This window comes from Rhinoderma darwinii, chromosome 10 (assembly GCF_050947455.1).
Source record: "Rhinoderma darwinii isolate aRhiDar2 chromosome 10, aRhiDar2.hap1, whole genome shotgun sequence".
NCBI lineage: Eukaryota > Metazoa > Chordata > Amphibia > Anura > Rhinodermatidae > Rhinoderma > Rhinoderma darwinii.
This window is the reverse complement of record NC_134696.1, coordinates 18,643,857-18,662,664: the sequence shown is the minus strand read 5'-3', so window position 1 is coordinate 18,662,664 and position 18,808 is coordinate 18,643,857. Positions and strand designations below refer to the sequence as shown.

The window sequence follows — 18,808 nt, the reverse complement described above, 5'->3', positions numbered from 1 at the left end:
CTTGCTCCCTTATCTATTTCTGCAACTTTTTATTGTAAAATACAGTGTTAACCAGAATAGAATTAACCACTTCATCTCTGAACCTGAGCTACTCTGCTGAAGGAAGGTGACCTGGTCATATATCTATCCTCATTCCAGATTATAATAGGACTAGGAGAAACAGCATGAAAGGGGTTGTCCAGTTTAGAAAACCTATTTCAAACATCCTCATCTCTTGGCCATCTGTTGGTTACAAAGAGTGTCTCTCCCTCTGGAGGACCTGACCTGTCCTGCGTTACACAGACAACCCATTCATTTGAATAGACACGGCGCAATACTTGATTTCCCCTGTGGTGGAGCTGCAGGGAAATTGAACACCTACTGCAAGGTTTCTCTACAGATTACCGCCAATCGCTGGGGCTACAAGCAGGCGGGACATTTTGATCAGCTTATTGTCAAGGAACCCTTTTAGCAAGTTGGGATTGTCCAAAGTGGAGAAACCCTTTAAGCTTTAAAGTAGGAATGGCCCTTAAATACCATTTTGTTATTTTGATCTAAATAGATTGAACGTTATGTACTGATTAATTTCTTAATATACCTTTATAGTGATCGGAGCTCTGTTTTTCTGATATAGATGATCTGCATAGACATAGAGTCAAATGATAAAATTCTAACTGATTGCAGCCAACACTAGGGGGAGCCTAGGAGCTTACTTTATACTGTTTATGTATTGAATGTAACAATAAAAACAGTAAACTCCTTTGCTCCCTCTTGTGGTGGCAGCAGGAAGGCCTAATTTTATCATTTGACTGTATGTCCATGCATGTTATATGGAGCGCTGCATCCGAAAAATTGGGATTTTTATCAGGGAATTTGTACTATATACAGACAGCTCCTGAGGTCTTCTATGTACCGGTGAAAAGAGGTGACATATTCCCATTCCTGAGGGCAATTGAAACTTGTACATGGTTCCTCCTCTCAAGGGCAAAAGGGATGTAAAAAAGGTTGTAAGGGGTAAGAAAGTATCAGACTCTCCTGAGTTAGGTGTGTTGGGTAGTTAATCAGCACGAAAATTTTAGGGTGCTTTTCCTGTTATTATGCCCATGTTTAGGAAAGCCTTTTTTCAAATTCCCCTTTAAGCTTTATGCATATGACTGCATTGTGGTACAAATCCATCATACAACCCCCATAGCCTACTATGGCCGCACACCATACATCCGTCTGCCGCCAATTTTTTTTACGGAGGCGGACATATTTTTTCTATGAATCCATTAAACAAAAGAAAGAATAATTTGGCATGCTTTATCGCCTGCCGTGTTATGGAATTGCTAGCGGTGCTTCTACGGGAGATTAGAGTACAGATGTAGCCAAGGTTATCTTGACCGATAACTTGGTGCAGCGTGATATCACACAACAAAAGCCATTGAAAAGTCATTGAAAAAGTCAAGATAAAGCTTCTTGCCACTGCGTATTTAATGTGTTTAAAGCCAATATAAAGATGGCTACATCTGTACCTCTCAGAGGCACCATAGGATCGCACACTCCATAATACTGGACCGGTAGGTAGTCCATGTCCCAGGGACCGTGACGTGTAGAAGACCTATTACTGCATATTATATAACTGCATCGTAGTATAAATACATATAACATGGATCTACTGTAGCATATTACTTATTCATCAATCTGTATAAAAGAGGAGGGGCCACGACAACCTCTGATCAATCCTGGATTTATATATTTCTGGTGGAGTTTCCCTTTAAATCTGTTGACATTGCCTATAGGAGCAGTATGTTTCATGCGGTTAGACTTTGGTTTTGGCAATAAAGTGAAGACATTTTTTGCATGGATTCATTTAGTGTTTTTTTCTTCTATTAATGTAATTTTTGAACCTACTTGGTCTGCTTGCTCAGCAGCTGAGATATTATTATGTGTACAAGTCTTAATAGGCAATGCCATCCAATTGAGAATTAAATTAGTATTGTTTGTGCTGTTTTTCCGCTAAGCCCTAAGGATTTGCTTTGCAATTCATACAGTCTCCGACATTTGACAACACAAATTTGTTAATGCAAGATTGCCAAAACTTTATTTCCCTCGCAATGAAAATCAGCAAGCTCAGCGCAATCGCTTCACCGTCAATGTGGTTATCCTTGCTGTGTCTGATATGATACAGGCCGGAGAAGGAGAGCGCTCTATACTACGGATCAATATGATGCCGAATTATTTATTTTTATTACACGTCAATGAAGTCTAATAATTAGAAATCTGTGAAATTTCCATACCATTCTTCCTCTTTCTTCCTTCTTATAAATCTTAAAGGGGGTCTCCTTTTTGGACAATCCCTATTTGTTAGACGGTTCCCTTGACTCCCAGCGATCAGCTGTAATCTGTGAGGAATCCTGGCAGTAAGTGTTGAATTTCCCTGCAGCGCCACCACAGGGGAAATAAGGCATTACACAGTGTCCATTCATAGCAATGTGTTGTTTGAGTAATGCAGGACCGGACTGGTCCTCCAGAGAAAGAAACACTTTTTGTAGAAGCTCTCCAGTCTGGCCAAAACATGTGGATCCTGAACAGAGGACCCCTCTCTCTTAACTCAGAATTCCCTAATAGGGAGCATGGAAATATTTTTTTATTTTTTTTATATTGGACAACCCCTTTAAGAATAATTGCCAAAAATAACAAAATCAGTTTCCTGCACTAGCTATATCAATAAATAGGGGGCCATGAGACCCCCTCCATGCAGAGGCTTACACTGGCCATGCGGGTGGAGGGTGAGTCAATCTATGATGAAGCTCCACTCAACTTCTCTATGGGTCACATAGCACTTTTGGTGGCCCCCATCCCAGGGCATGAGTCCCATGTGCCCTTCCTACAATCTGACCCTGTGTATACATCATTTTGATGAAGGACTGAATATCAGTTCCACCTAGACATGAAATCCATACTGCATGGTCAAGGCTCAGAGGGTTTGTATAGGTTCCCAACCACAAAACATTGCGGTCCTAAATAATTGAGTCCTTCATGTTAATATAGTCCTGTAAAGAAAACTCTGGATAAATTGATTCACTTACTGCAGGGCTTAAAGGGGCGGAGCATGACACAAGGATTCCCACTTTGTTGTAATTTGAATCCCTGTATCATGTCCCACCCCCCAATCCCTGGACTAGGCATAGCACAATGTACCAGTTCCTTTCAGTGACATCACTATGTAGACCGCAGGGCCACTAATCCTGCCCTGGGTCTCTCTTAAAGGGGTTGTACAGGTTCTGAAAAACATGGCCTCTTTCTTCAAAAAACAGTGCCACACATGGCCACAGGATGTGTGTGGTATTGCAGCTTAGTCACATTCACTTCAATGGAGCTGTTGTAATGCCAGACAGTTGTGATGCCACTTCTGGAAGAAAGCAGCCATGTTTTTCTAATCCCGGACAAACCCTTAGACTCAGGGATTAAGTGGTATTTTTTTTTTTTATATTACTAGCCCCCCCCCCTGTTCATCCTTCATTATTATTTCCCAAGTGACTGCGGACTCTAGTTATATTGCAGGTGGAGGGCTCTTTTACAAATATTATACAGCCTCATTATACCGCTAACACCAGAGCCGTGCTTTGCAAACTTTTTCTCACTTTTTAATATATTTTTAACAGACAGTGTTTAATGGTTTATCCCACCGGTGCCACTGTGACACAGACACCCAACGTAGCAAGTACACAGAAAGCGATGTCTTTTCTAAAGTAAAAGGTCACTCCAAGTTGGGGAAACTTAGTTTTGCTATAAACACATCAGACTCTCAGCCAGAGACAAAATGAGAAACGCTGCAGGGTAATTCTGCCAGTGACTCGATGTAGATATTAGCAGGAATCTCCGAGCTAAAAATCGGCTGCTGTCTAATTAACTGGATGTTTTTTTGCAGTTCAGTTGCACAGGGACATTTCCATTGTTAAAGCCGAAGCCCCATAAGAAATTGTTCTAGACGTCTTGTGTGGGGGAGGGAGTTCAAGGAAGATCCTATAGGATTCTATACTGTACCAGGACATTTATTACTGACATGTGCGATACAATGGCGCATACCAGAAATCAACGCATATTAGTCTTGAATTTGATCCGCTAACCTATAATGACTTGCCCTCATCCGGAGCCTCCACGTCTGCTATTGGGGATCATTTACAGTCCTTGATGTATATAGTGGCCACATATTCCATAGGGATGACATACTGTACACAGAATACATTCAGTTACATCAGTCCCTTTGCCCAGTGCTGCAGGGGAAAATAAGCATTACACTGTGTCCATTTGGGGTTAAGTTAACCCCATCAGTCCTCTCTTGGCAGAGACTCGTCTTTCTACCTAACAGGATAGACTTTACTGAACACCCTCCATCCCCATTATCTGCATGTTCTCTAATAAGTGAAGGACATACTGTAAAGCATGTTCTGTTATATATAGAATTATTCTACATAAAAACTTGAGTCCCTTTGTAAATACATCGTATTACCCTTCATGTACTAATCCTGAACTGAAATCTTCCAGAATTCCTTCATGGTTCAGTGTCTGAATAGAATTTACTCTAGTGATTCGGAAAGGAAAAGTGTGACCTTTACACCGGACACTGTACAGTCATCCGATATACTATACAAAATTAACTGCACCCCGCATTATAGGAGCTCAGCTGTTAGAGATGTGTTTGTTGACTGTTTCCAATAGCAACCAGCAGAATAGTGAGTGCAGCTCTGGAGTATAATACAGGATGTAACTCAGGATCAGTACATGATAAGTAATGTAATGTATGTACACTGTGACTCCACCAGCAGAATAGTGAGTACAGCTCTGGAGTATAATACAGGATGTAACTCAGAATCAGTACATGATAAGTAATGTAATGTATGTACACTGTGACTCCACCAGCAGAATAGTGACTGCAGCTCTGGAGTATAATACAGGATATAACTCAGAATCAGTACATGATAAGTAATGTAATGTATGTACACAGTGACTCCACCAGCAGAATAGGGAGTGCAGCTCTGGAATATAATACAGGATGCAACTCAGGATCAGTGCAGGATAAGTAATGTAATGTATGTACACAGTGACTCCACCAGCAGAATAGGGAGTGCAGCTCTGGAGTATAATACAGGCTGTAACTCAGGATCAGCACAGGATAAGTAATGTAATTTATGTACACAGTGACTCCACCAGCAGAATAGTGAGTGCAGCTCTGGAGTATAATACAGGATGTAACTCAGGATCAGTACAGGATAAGTAATGTAATTTATGTACACAGCGACTCTACCAGCAGAATAGTGAGTGCAGCTCTGGAGTATAATACAGGCTGTATCTCAGGATAAGTACAGAATACATAATGCCATGTATTTATAAAGTGGCTTAACGTTTCTGTTGGTTATATTAATAAATATAATCATTTACTGGTGTTCAAAATATGAACATATCCTTTAATTATTCTCGAAGTACTACTAATTTCTTTGTCATGCTCCGCCCCCTCAGGCCCTGCATTAGGCATAACACAGTGTATGAGTTTTCTCTGATGTGTTTCTTTAAATAAAAATATTTCACAATATATCTATTTTCTTCTAGGTTAAACAAAATAAATATCTATATGAGCTGACTTGGTTGATCCCGGTTAACCCGAGTTATTAGGATTCCCATAGACACCCTTCAGGGCATTGATCTTGCAAGTCCTTCAAAGTCTTAACTGACTCAGGAGTTAAACCAAAAGGCTTATACAGTATCTCAAACACAACAACAGATCTGTTGAGACATTCTTACCTTATTATTAGATTAAACTGCATTTCTACTTTTCAAAGGTCTCTCTCTAAGTCAAGATACTAGATAAAACTGCTAGCAGTGATTTATATGGCAATGGAAGCTTATGTTTGTTAATAGGAGTCGATTTAGGTGCGAGATTATAGCATAAGGTATTGATTTATTAAGGACATGATTATTTGTGCTAACAATTTGATCAATCTTTGTTACTAGTGTGTTAGACAGGACCAGCGCCAAGGTCACTCTTCTCTCTTACACCTTTCATTGCTGCTATATTTTTGCCCACAACAAATACATGGCTCATAAGTTTTATTATAAAATATGATCTCCAGCTATTCCTCCAACAAGGTATAACGAAAACTCAGCCTGTAGCATTCAAACTGAGACATGCCCCGAACAACGGAGACAATGGCTAATTTAATAAAGACACTCGGATCCTGGGCAATAAACATGGGCGAGGAGATCATCATACATCATTATTAGAGAGGAAAATTGAAAAATAATAATAATAAAAAAGGATAGACTGGAAAATAGATTCAGAACTCCATTGAACATCAGGGCATGAGGATAATTCTCATAAATTTCACGCGCTAGGTGTCTATTACCTTCTATGTTCTGAGGGGACCGATGCCATGAATAATGCCAGCTCACTCACTAGGCAACATAAGCAGGTGCCCATGGCCACAGATGGTAGAAACGATTTGCCAGGTTTGCGATTAGAGGGGTTTTTACATTTACGGAATTAGTGGAGTATAGAATTAATCACTCATCTTTAGTCCCCATGGTGTAAGGGTTTGTGGAAAATCATCTATGGCAGTGGTCTTTAATCTGTAGCTGATGAATAACTACCACTCCTAGTATGATCTGACAGCCAGAGAATGTCAGTGAATGCTGGCAGTTGTAGTTTTGGAACAGCTAGAGAGCCGCAGGTTGGGGACTACTGACTTGACCCACTTGACATACACCATAGGAAATACGATAATTGTCATGGCTGGCGGTTGTAGTACTTTCAATGGAGCATGCCAGTCCTGTTCGGTGGTCAAGTTGTCATGGTCAGCAAAGCCGTCAGCTGCAACCTGTTAGATGATAGAATTCAGGTATTGGCCACATTGGAAGATTGTAGAGCTCCATGTGACCAGCGCAAAACTTTAGAGGGTTATTCCCAACTCAACAGGATGATTATGGCATATCTATAGGTTATGCCATAAATGTCTCATAGATGCAGGTCCAACCTCTGGGACTAATACCTAACCCCAGAACAGCAGGTCCCTTGTACCCACATCCCACCTGATGAGCTGGCCGCCAGCTGTCACATCAAGGTGGAAAATGAATGGAGAGGTGGCCGCGTTATTCATTTCTATGGGAGTTACGGAAACAGCCGAGCCCGCTTGCTTGGCTGTTTCTGGAACTCCCATAGAAGTAAATGGAGTTTGCAGCGCATGTGCTTGGCCACCTCTTTAGTCACTCTCCACTTGGATACGGTGGCCGGTGACCGCCTGACCAAAATGAAAAAGACTGTGTGCATACCACTACCATACAAATTTAGGCTAGGGTGGATTATAACACCACAGATGAAATAACTGAAGCGAGGCTTTGATTAAGTTTATAACGTGGGTTGACACGAGGGTCGGCCGCCACAGCTTTATTTATATAGTTATTTATTTTTCTTGTTTTCAATAATCAACAATTGTAAAGATATTAACCATATATATATAAACATAACGATTTTGTTACCAGAATGCCAGCCCGCCTATGGAAGGACATGTAGGTCAGACCTTCTTCAAAACACCGCCTGCTGTGACATAAATTCTCAAAATATAGAAGAATGTAAAACAGTCAAAAAAATAGTAAATACATTGACAAATTCCCCCGAATACAAAATATAATAAAATATGATGTATAGATATACCATTTTGCTCATAGATTTTTATTAATTTTAAAAAATCTTTCCTTCTCTGTTTTTTTTTATTTTTTATTTATTTTTGGGGTATTTTATACATATAAATAGTTATTTTGAAAAATGTTTTATTATTATTTCTATATTTTTTGTTTGTTTTTAAAAAATAACTTAGAAATAAACAAAAAAGAGGGAGGGATGGTGGGACAAGTGAAGGCCAAAAGAGGGAGATGTGTTCCCGCCCTTCCCTTATAAACCAAGAAAGGGAGGAGGGGGTAAGCCCGCCCATGCCCACCTAAGAACGCCCTGTAGGAGGGGAACCGGTGGTGCTATAAGCCATCCTGCTAGAAGGGTAAATAAGCTGTCTCCTGGCCCAAATAAAGCTAAATTAACCCTTTACATGCCTCCCAGTCATGGGCCCAGCAGCTAATACGCCTGAGGGCCTGCAAGGATTGTGGAACCTAGTTCTGGAGATATGTGGGACCCGCATCTATCAGACATTTATGGCATATCCTGTGGATATGCCATAAATGGGGTATTCCTAACTGATATATACAATATCAGTTGGGAATACCTCTTTAAGTATAACATTTCTGTACATGAGTATTCAGTACTTTCAATTCCATATTTTGATGACCGTAGCGAGCAGTGGGACATCATTATGTATTATTTATTTTGCGCAGTGATGCTTTGGTTCACTAAAATTTCACCCAGCTCGGACTTTTTTGTTTTTTTACCAGCTCTTTGGAATGTGGAATATTATATTTTATCACAAAGCATAACATGACATATATTAGGTGCTTTCAAGAGATAGTTTAGTGCCATTTGCTATTTTTGGATCCTACTTCTTGCTATGCATCTTTGCCGCGTTGATACTAAAAGCCATTTTATAGCTGAGTAGTACTCTGCACTGTTTTCACTTTTACTATGTTAGTTGTGTTACAATGATACTTTCATGATTTATGTGCCAGCTGTGGTTGTTGACGCGCATTAAATCAGCCGTTTCATGCACGGCGCTTGTTCTGTATTGAACTAAATAAGAAACGAAGCTCATGAAATAGACATGAATATGTTTCTCCTCCATTAATAGGGAAGATGCTTGCTCTAACTGACATTTTAGACTTTTTCATAGCCTTGATAAAAACTATAAGAAAAACTGGAGCTCTGATATGAATATGGGTTTTTGTAAAGAATCGGGCCACCTAGACATACGACTTGGGACACATAGTATAAAGGGTTTTATAGGAAATGTTTATTTTATGTTTTATTTTGTTCTCTTTATTATTCCTAGTGGCAACTTTAGTCTTTAAAGAGAATTTGTAATTCAAAAATATTGTCTGTGGTCAGATTTCTTAGAGTGGATAGACTCCATTGACCTCTACAGCTTTCGACAGAGGAAAAGAGTTTAATGGCTTTGTAGTTGGAGATTTTTTACTTAGCACCCAGGTCCAGTGGGCTAGAATATATAATAAGCAGGGAAGGCCCTATAATAAAATCTAAATATGCTCCTTTCCAAGTCTGGTTTCTTAATCGGCCAAACTAACATTGTCCTCAAAAATATGCCCTTTCTCCTTCTATGAAGGCTTTAGAAGGAAATTTACCCCTGTTAACCATATATATTAATCATTCAAGGGCGTACAAACCAAAGAGGCAAACCATAGTGCCCTTTAAAAGAATGGGCTGAGCCCTGGTAATTTCCACCCCCTTTGAAACAGGGTGGTGAGAAATTATGCAGGACTCCCCTTTCTACAGAAAATGCATTGGTATAAAACAAGGGATTGGGAAATTTGCCCAGGTAAAGGGAAAGGATGGGGCGACAAATGCAGGACTCGTCCGTCCTTGGTGGCAAAACCCAACACCATAATGGGAGCCCATAACCGGGGGTGCCATTTTGAGATTTTTCTATGGGGCCCCTTCTCTTCCATGTATGATACTTTTACCACTCTGCCCTGCCAAGCCCCCTGCAAATATAGCAATAGAGTGAGTAAGGGGCCATGTTGGAAGATCCCTTCCTAAAGTGCTAATTTTGGGATTAGGAATTGGTTCTTGGGAAAGACACTATACTTGAGGAAACCCATCATATGCACAAAAGGGGTACTGTAGATAAGATAAATCCAGTTATCAATACCCCTTGGTTGTTGGACTTATGGCAGCAATGTGAATTGTCCACCTCTGGAGGACATATCGTCATATCATATCATTATTATTTTGTGTGGTTTAGCAGAATAGGAGAATGGGCTAGTCGAAATGTGGCACTAAAGCAGATCATAACAGTTTTTGGACAGTGGTGGGACATGCTAAAGAAATACAATGAGTAGGGTTATAGGGTCCCAAAGACCGGTTCCTGGAAAAGAGAGAAATATAAACCCCAATGTAAAGGGGTTGACTTTTGTTGGAGGATATCTCATTATAACTGATGGTGAAATAAGGAACATTGATTCTATCTGAATGTATCTCCATAAAATGACGAGTCTCGTATGTGTCACATCATCACCACTCCATTCTTTGCATCTCTAAGGCATGTCAGTGCAACGGCAGATCTTATGTGCGTGAGAACAAGGAAAAAAGCCAATGTCGACGCCAACACCTCTGATGAACATTGACTCCCATGCAGTAAGACAGCCTTCCCAGGATCCGCTGATGCTCAATCACGCTTCACAGACTCCGAAACAGTCTTCTTTATTTTAGAGCATTAAGACGAGGCAGGAGAAATAGGTTGCAAGTCTGTATGAAACACCTGACCTTAGCAGACTTCATTTGACCTCTTCGATTTTCGATGCCACAGAGTCTTATTGCCTTTGGAAAGAAGGTGTAGAGTTAGCTTTCTTTTGAAGAACTTTTTGACCTTTTATTTATTGAGTCTTGAAACTAGAAGCTATCTGACATAAAAGCAATACCTGACTAGATTTGGTCGGAATGCACAGAATTCTTGCTCAGAGCCTCCAGATTGGCCAAGATATAAGTGGCTTTATTTAATTTACGATTAACGAGGGATATCTTTTTCAATAACAATTTCAATTTGTTCTACCTATACTGGGAAAAGTTTATACCCATGTTAAAGGCCTCTCCGAAAACCTAATATCTGCAATATTGTGGATACTTTGCCCTTTACCTGAAGTTTAACCAGAAAAATAGTAACGTAGTAATAGTAAAAAAAAAAATAGCTGTGATAGTAGTAGTATGAAACCTAACAGGGGTTGTCCATTTTGGATAATTTCTTTTTATTAGAATAGTTTATTAATATTAAGCAGATTATAGTTTCCAGATATTACAATCCCCAGTTATCAGTTGGAATCCGTCATGGAATTGGCAGTAAGTGTTCAATTTCCCTGCAGCACCACCACAGGAGAAGAGAAGCATTACAGAGTGCCTATTTAAATTTCAATGGGCTGTCCATGTAGTACACAGACATGCTGGGTCCTCCAAGGTAAAAGATGTTCTTTGTAGCCGCTGAGGGTGCCATATAATAGACCATCATCTTAGAATTATTTAGTACAGCCCCTTTAAAATCTTTTTTCCAGTTATAAGCAAATATTCTTGGCCAGTTATTAGGACCCAGTTTAATGCTTTTGTACTTAAAAATTTGGGGTGTCAGAAGAAAAGCAGACAGAAAAAATTGAGACTATACAATTCAGATAATCAAAATGTAATATGGGCAGCGTGGTGACTCAGTGGGTAGCACTCTTGCATGGCAACACTGGAGTCCTGGATTCTAATCCAACCAAGGACAACATCTGCATGGAGTTTATATATCCCCCTACGTATGATGGGCTTCTACCTACACTTCTAAAAACATACAGATAGGGAATTTAACTTTGAGCCCTACTGGGGACAGCGTGTGATGACAAATTATGTACGGCACTGCAAAATATATATATATAAAAGCAACATCAATAAATGAAAAAAAATCCATGCCTTATGATGGAGCACATAGATTTAACATTCTTATTTAACCCTGGGCTCTTTGTTTCCATCTCCTGAGTTATACATTTTTATCTTCAGTGGTATTTGAGTGCCCCATCATTGTCCCCAACTCTTGGACCCAATAAAGACATTTAGGGCAATGCTTCTAAATCGTAACATTTCCGCCTGGATTGAACGTGAATAATATTTGCAATATATTGCAATGTTTTTATGTCTGCCATCTAAGGGAAGGTTTTCCTCTCCATGATTATGAATACGAAAGGACTTTTGATATGATGAATCGCTGTATACTAGCAGTTTCTTGGAGGATTGTTCTTGTAGAAGCTTTCAAGTCAGCATGGGCACCTTTAGATGTAGAGGAACAAACGAGGACACAACAGGAGAAGGTGCTGTCATTGTGTGCAAATCATAGTGGTCCACAAGACTAATGTGAATGTACTCTTGTCAATTCATTAACACAATAAAGACCTGGCGGCCTATTCCACCGATGTACTTTGTAATTGATTGGTATTTGCATATTGACAGCCTGTCAATGAAAACATCATAAAGTAAGAGCAACGCTTGATCTCCCGGCTCAAAGACTTTACTAGAAGAAAATTACTAGATGAAGTTTGTTTTTTCTTCTCCAAGGAGCGATGTTTCACCCTTAGAAAAGTAATAAACTACATCCAGAATTAATACACCAGCCATAATGCCGCTCGATAAACAGAAATATATTTTTCCTTGAGATTTTGTCAGGGAATCAAACACAGCGGCACTATGATGAAGATGTCCAATGATTATTAATGTGAGACATTTATTTCAGCTCTGAAATTTCTTCTTCTTGTTCCAATCTTATTATTTGCTAATTTGTATCTTGGAGAGATGAGCCAAGGATTGTTTCAATAGCACGGCAAAGATCGGAAGCGATTGTAATGGTTTGATGTTTATAAACTGAAGATCTCATTTCATGTTCATGCATCCTCACCCCTCCCCCCTATACTCACCATATTGATTCAGAGATATTCCTTTTCCTCTTACTCTGTAGATTAAACACTATGTGATCCGCAGTTGCTTTAATTTATAAGAGGAGCGACATTACCCAACTTGACAATCCTCCCATTAAAGTGAAGGCTTCGGGAAGATCATTAGTATTCGGAGGCGCCCGTGAATCGCTGCCGTTGTGACAGTTCAGCTTGTTTCTAATTGTGTTTCCAAATTTAACGTAATGGAGAATTTTCTTGTTTTCTGAATCAAAGTCGTTTTATCAATTAAATTGCCACATTTGTGTTTGACTACAAGGTCTAAATGTTGGGTTTGAGTCAGCATCATTTATTTGCAAAGTCTATTCCAGTTGTCTATGTTTCCGTACTGTACATTGATATTGCTTTTTAAGCTTATGATATTGTTGGGAATGATAAGTCTTTTAGGTCAGCATATCCATTAGACTGCAGTCTATATGTTTTATTATCTCCAAACTTTCGAAGACCAAAGAAATGTTTATCCTGGAGACGTTTTAAAGATCTGTCACGTGATACAGTAGATCTGGTTGTAATGGGCCCTATGTATAGGTTGTCTTACTGGATCAATCTGTTTCGTTTGTATTTTATTCCTGTAGCTAACCTATGACAGACATTGGACCACATGAAGGTCCATCATGAGCAGTTACATTAATTAATTTACAGCATTGTATCTAGTATAGCTATAAGTGTAGATGGTCTAAATGGACATAGATCTTTGCTCCAATTCTTCCTTCCTCATTTCCTTTCTCGCTCCCTCCCTTCTCCACCTTCCTTCTTACCTATCTTCCTTATTTCCTATCTACCTCACTTCCTCATCTTTGTACCTTACTTCCTTCCTTTCTCTCTCCCTCTCTTAATTATTTTCTCTCTCGCTTCCTTCCTTCTTCACTCTTCTTTCTTCTTCCTTCCTCTCTATCGTATTACGTGCTCGCTCTCTCCCTTCGTTACTTGCCTTCCATCTTCCTCCCTTTCTTCCTTGTTTCCTCGTCCGCTATCTCTTTCCCACCTCCAGTCCTTCCTCAACTCTCCTTTCCCTACCTTCCTCCCCCTTAGCTTCCAGTCCTGTCATACCCCCATTCTTCACCCCCCTTCTTTCCTTTCCTCCTTCTTACCTACTATGCTCCTTCCCTTCTCAACCTCCCTTCCTCTCTTCCTTCTTTTTCACTTTCCACCCTTCCTCCCCCTCTCTATCATATTACTTCACTTGCTTCCTTCCTTCTTAACTCTCCTTTCTTCTTCCTCCCTCCCTATCTTATTACTTTCTCGCTCCCTCTCTTCTTCACCTGTCTTCCTTCTTCCTCCTTTTTTTATTTCCTCTCTCACTTCCTCTCTTCCCCACATTCCTTCCTTCCTTCCTTCATTCTTTCCTCAACCCTCCTTCTCATCCTTCTTTCTCCCTTGCTTCCTTCCCTCCCTACGTTCGTTCGTTCGTTCGTTCGTTCGTTCGTTCCTCCCTCATTCTTCCTTCCTCCTTCCTAGCTTTTAGTCGAGTCACACCCCTTTCCTTAACCTCCTTCCTTTCTACCTACTATGCTCCTTCCCTTTTCCACCTACCTCCCTCTCTTCTTTATTTGCTCTCTCTTTTCCTTCACCTTCCATCCTTCTTCCCTCTCTCTATCTTATTACCTCTCTTGTTTCCTTCCTTCTTCACTCTCCTTTCTCCTTCCTCCCTCTGTATCTTATTAGTTTCTCTCTCCATCCCGTCTTCACCTGTCTTCCTTCTTCCTCCCTTTCTTCCTTATTTCCTCTTTCACTTTCTTTTCTCCCCACCTTCCTTCCTTCATTCTTCCCTCAACCTTCCCTCCCTCTCATCCTTCCTTTCTCCCTTCCCTACAGTCCTCCACCATTCTTCCCTCCTGCTTCCTAGCTTCTGGTCCCGTCATACCCATTTCCTTAACCCCCTTCCTTCCTACCTACTATGCTCCTTCCACCTCCCTTCCTCACTCCCTTCTCCTTTTTCTAGCCTACTTAAAGGAAGTCAATATTTAAATAAACTTAATATTGTCATTCTGTTGCCTTTTCATTAGAATGGCTTTAACATGATTCATTTTAGCTACAACATGTGAATAAGAGAAGCCTCAATGTATGATCTTGTTTTTTCATGTTTCATGCATAACTTATGAAAGTAGCTTCCGTGCATGGTCTGAATACCCCTGGGTAATGTATTCCAAATGTATCTATTATTTACTAGTTTGTTACTGACTGTTACACCTTCTAGTGCTATAAATAAACCATTAAATCATTACACATTTAATGCTGATGCAATATCCATCGTAGGGACCAAATGGTTAACAAGCCTGTCTGAATGTTGATTTATTACATCTGTCAGACAGCAAATAATCAATAATTTTGACTCTGAGTTGGAAGGTCAGGAAGGATGTCAGTGTACTATTACCCGTAGTGTGAACCTCGGCAATATAAATCCTAACAGTCATCTACCGAACCAGAATAGTGTAAAGAACATATATATATATATATATGTATATATATATATATATATATATATATATATATATATATATATATATATATATATATACATATATATATATATATATATACACATATATATATATATACATATATATATATATATACATATATATATATATAGGTCCTTACTTACCTATTCTCTTATCTAAACATATCCTGATATGTGTGGCACGTTGTGAACAGCGTTAAAATAAAAAAACATGATTTTGCGATACTCTGTCACGAGATATCTATGCAATATGTGTCTTTGTGTGGCCACCCAGTGGTTACGATGTAAATTGCAGCCTGTCAAAGGTTTTGCAAGCATGTCGTGATATTGTATTGAAATGTGTTCATGAGAAATTAGACTCCTTAATATATATCATATATAACTATTCACGTTTGCAATACATGCAAAAAATAAGTGGTTACAAAGGTAATTTAGGCGACTTCTATACTCAGGAGCCCAATTCCGGTTGCCCTGCTCTTCTCCATGGGGTTGCGTTAAACTGCAAAAGGCTGCTAAGCAGCATGACGGCCGCAAGTGCCTTTTGTTTTACAAGACATGGTACCATCTAGCAAGGCTAACTTGTTTCTCATGAGATACGACCTGTCTAAGGCTCATCCGTTACCACATTCTATTACATTAATGGAGAAAATATACAAAAATATTTTTCAAGTGACAATGGTAAAATGGTAAAGCCAAAACAAACTAGAAAAAACCCAGACATCTGCCTATAAGTTGGCATTGGGAATGTTTCTTGGGTTGCCCAGTTGGCAACCAGTAATCTGGAGCGGCTTTTATTGCTTGGGGAATTAACAACCACTGTAGGGGGAAATGTAGTATTACAGGGTGCCCATCCACTCTTTGCAGCAGGCATCCACTCTGGTCTAACAGATGGGGGGCCCTAAGGACCCTTAACTGAGTTCTTCTACAATATCATGCATTCTGGTGCACTGCATCATAGGAGATGTAGTGTTTTTTGCATCAGACAACTATATTATAACTGGTGTAAACACTGCATATGGAGGAGCAATTAGGAAACCAGATGCCTTTTGAATGCAGCTTTGGGTGTGACTGGAGTAGAATATTAGCAAAGGATTAAAGTATATTAAATATGAATTATCTATACATTACGAGGAATCTCTATTAGGCAGCCATGCCATTTACTGTATGTATTCTCAGCCACAAAAAAAAAAAAGGACATCGTTTCCGTGCTTTAAAACTCAACTTCTTTGTGCTCCCTCTCATATTACTCATGTGTGGGGGACGCTCACTCTACCAACCCAAGAAATAAATGATTTTACTATTGGTGACAGAATGTGTTTGTATTCTCTTCTCCAATCCTCCATCACTGTTATGTCCGTTTTAATCTCAAATCAGCAATTGCTTCCTGAGCAGCGTTCAAAAAATGAAATGTACAGAAACTTGATAGAATGAGGAGGGGGCAATTTGTCAAGTACGTTCAGTTGGCAGAGTGGTCAAAACTGACCCGTGCAGCACAATTAATTATTGCAGAAGTATTGTATTTAGTATGGAGTGATATCATACATTGTAATATAACATAGAAGTATAGCAGAGCTGAAAGTGTTTGAATCCACTGCATTAACTTCAGGCCATCGGTTTTCCTGCAGTCCCATGTAAAACACATCACACCTTGCAATATCATGAAGGGTTGTGCCAATTCACCAACTCAGCTCTGCTATAGCTGAATAATACTAATTTAGATTCTGTACACTCATGGGCATCCTAGATATTGTATAGATTTTTAAACTCTTTATAATATATTTTTAGAGGGGCTGAGCTCTGTTTACATGCTACTTCTCTCCAAATAGACATCGAGTTATATAATATATGTAGTGTAGAATTTTGCACGCCTGCAGCCACCACTAGGGGGAGCTTACTGTATGCATATTTATGTCACTTCCATTAATCTCAATAATAAAACTATCTGTTCTCTGGCTGTGTGAAGAAAAGCACCAATAGGATCAGATAGATAGATAGATAGATAGATAGATAGATAGATAGATAGATAGATAGATAGATAGATAGATAGATAGATAGATAGATAGATAGATAGATAGATAGATAGATAGAGATAGATAGATGATAGCAGTTTATTTCTGAGATGTAACATACAATGTATTAGAAGAACTGGTGTTGTGATGTCATATAACAGGTTCACGTCCAGTATCTGAGCAATGATGGGAGAATCACACTGACAATGTACATTTATTGTGTGATCTCAGGTTTCGGACACTCTCTCTCTCTCTCTCTCTCTCTCTCTCTCTCTCTCTCTCTCTCTTTCGCTCTCTCTGAATCTAAATATAAAGGCTGCCAAATCCTGCAAAAGAATGAACTTGCAACCCCAATCACCTTCATGCCAGCGATGTTGTGCGCCAGATTAGTTTAGTCCTCTGTAAAGTGATTTGATAGCTCTGCTTAATGTCATAGTGAAAGGGCAAAAGCCTGTAGAGGCGCGCAGTAAATGTCTCTCTCCCAGGCAGGCATCACACCTGAGGGCATCATTCTCTCTGTGAAGAAGCAGCAACATGTTAGGCTTTCCCGGCTCACAAATGGATTGTAAAGTTAAGCATGGCAGAATTTTTTTAGGTGTGAGGCGGCTCAACTTGGAGAATTTCGTCAAAAACACCTGAACGCGCAGACAGCATATAAAATATTAATGCCACCTGAGATTCATAGAGAACCATTGCAACATGCTGCTTTTATTTTACCAATCGCAGCAAGGAGAAGGTAGAATCCCTACAGCGAGGTCAACCGGACGGAAAGAAAATGCGCAATGAAAATGGAACATTTGTCTAAATTATTATTGTAAAAATATATATGGAACAATGGAACACCAATGCGGGCATCCTTGGAGGAGATCCATCCTGAAAACAACGAATGACGGATAAATACGATAGATAGATAGATAGATAGATAGATAGATAGATAGATAGATAGATAGATAGATAGATAGATAGATAGATAGATAGATAGATAGATAGATAGATAGATACCGAAAAACGCCATACTTACAAATGGACACAGCCAGGTCAGAAACGCTGATGAAAGGGTGAGCAGGTGCTTTAAATAATAATAGCCACTCCCACTGGTCTTGAGGGGAGTGGTGTGTGTGGTGCATGGGATGTGTAGTAAGAAATAATAAATGAATAGTGTGTGTGCAAGTGTAATACTAAAAGTGAAATATAGGGGGCAGTAATGAGTGAAGTGCCTCAATAGAAATAAATGGATAATTGGGTGCAAGTGAGTGAAACATGGAGGGATAGTGTGTACGTCATGAGGCACAACGTGTATAGCCAGGTAGAAGCCTATTTGTGACGCCTTGATAATTCATAGAGCGGGCTACCCTGCTTGCTATGCCAAACAACAACACACCATGCTCTCCCAGCATCAAAGACCCGGCTGTGTCCAAGAGAAGCGAATATACATAATAATGAAAAATACCTGGGGTATTAGTAATCATTTTGGCCAAAAGGACGCAAGCTCGCAATCCACGACAAGGATCCCCAGATTCGCTTATCTTGGACACAGCCGGGTCTTTGATGCTGGGAGAGCATGGTGTGTTGTTGTTTGGCATAGCAAGCAGGGTAGCCCGCTCTATGAATTATCAAGGCGTCACAAATAGGCTTCTACCTGGCTATACACGTTGTGCCTCATGACGTACACACTATCCCTTCATGTTTCACTCACTTGCACCCAATTATCCATTTATTTCTATTGAGGCACTTC

General features: G+C 39.7%; 1 protein-coding gene and 1 long non-coding RNA gene across 8 annotated transcripts in view; one reads left to right on the top strand and one right to left on the bottom strand.

The window, feature by feature from the left end:
• CAMTA1 (calmodulin binding transcription activator 1) overlaps positions 1–18,808 on the top strand; it is a 1,213,376-nt gene that overhangs the window by 744,433 nt on the left and 450,135 nt on the right. The window lies entirely within an intron of this gene.
• Positions 8,888–17,659, bottom strand: LOC142662525 (uncharacterized). The gene is made up of 2 exons (XR_012850957.1): positions 17,432–17,659; positions 8,888–10,453 (listed from the first exon to the last, which is right to left on the bottom strand). It is a non-coding gene; the product is annotated as an uncharacterized LOC142662525 (long non-coding RNA).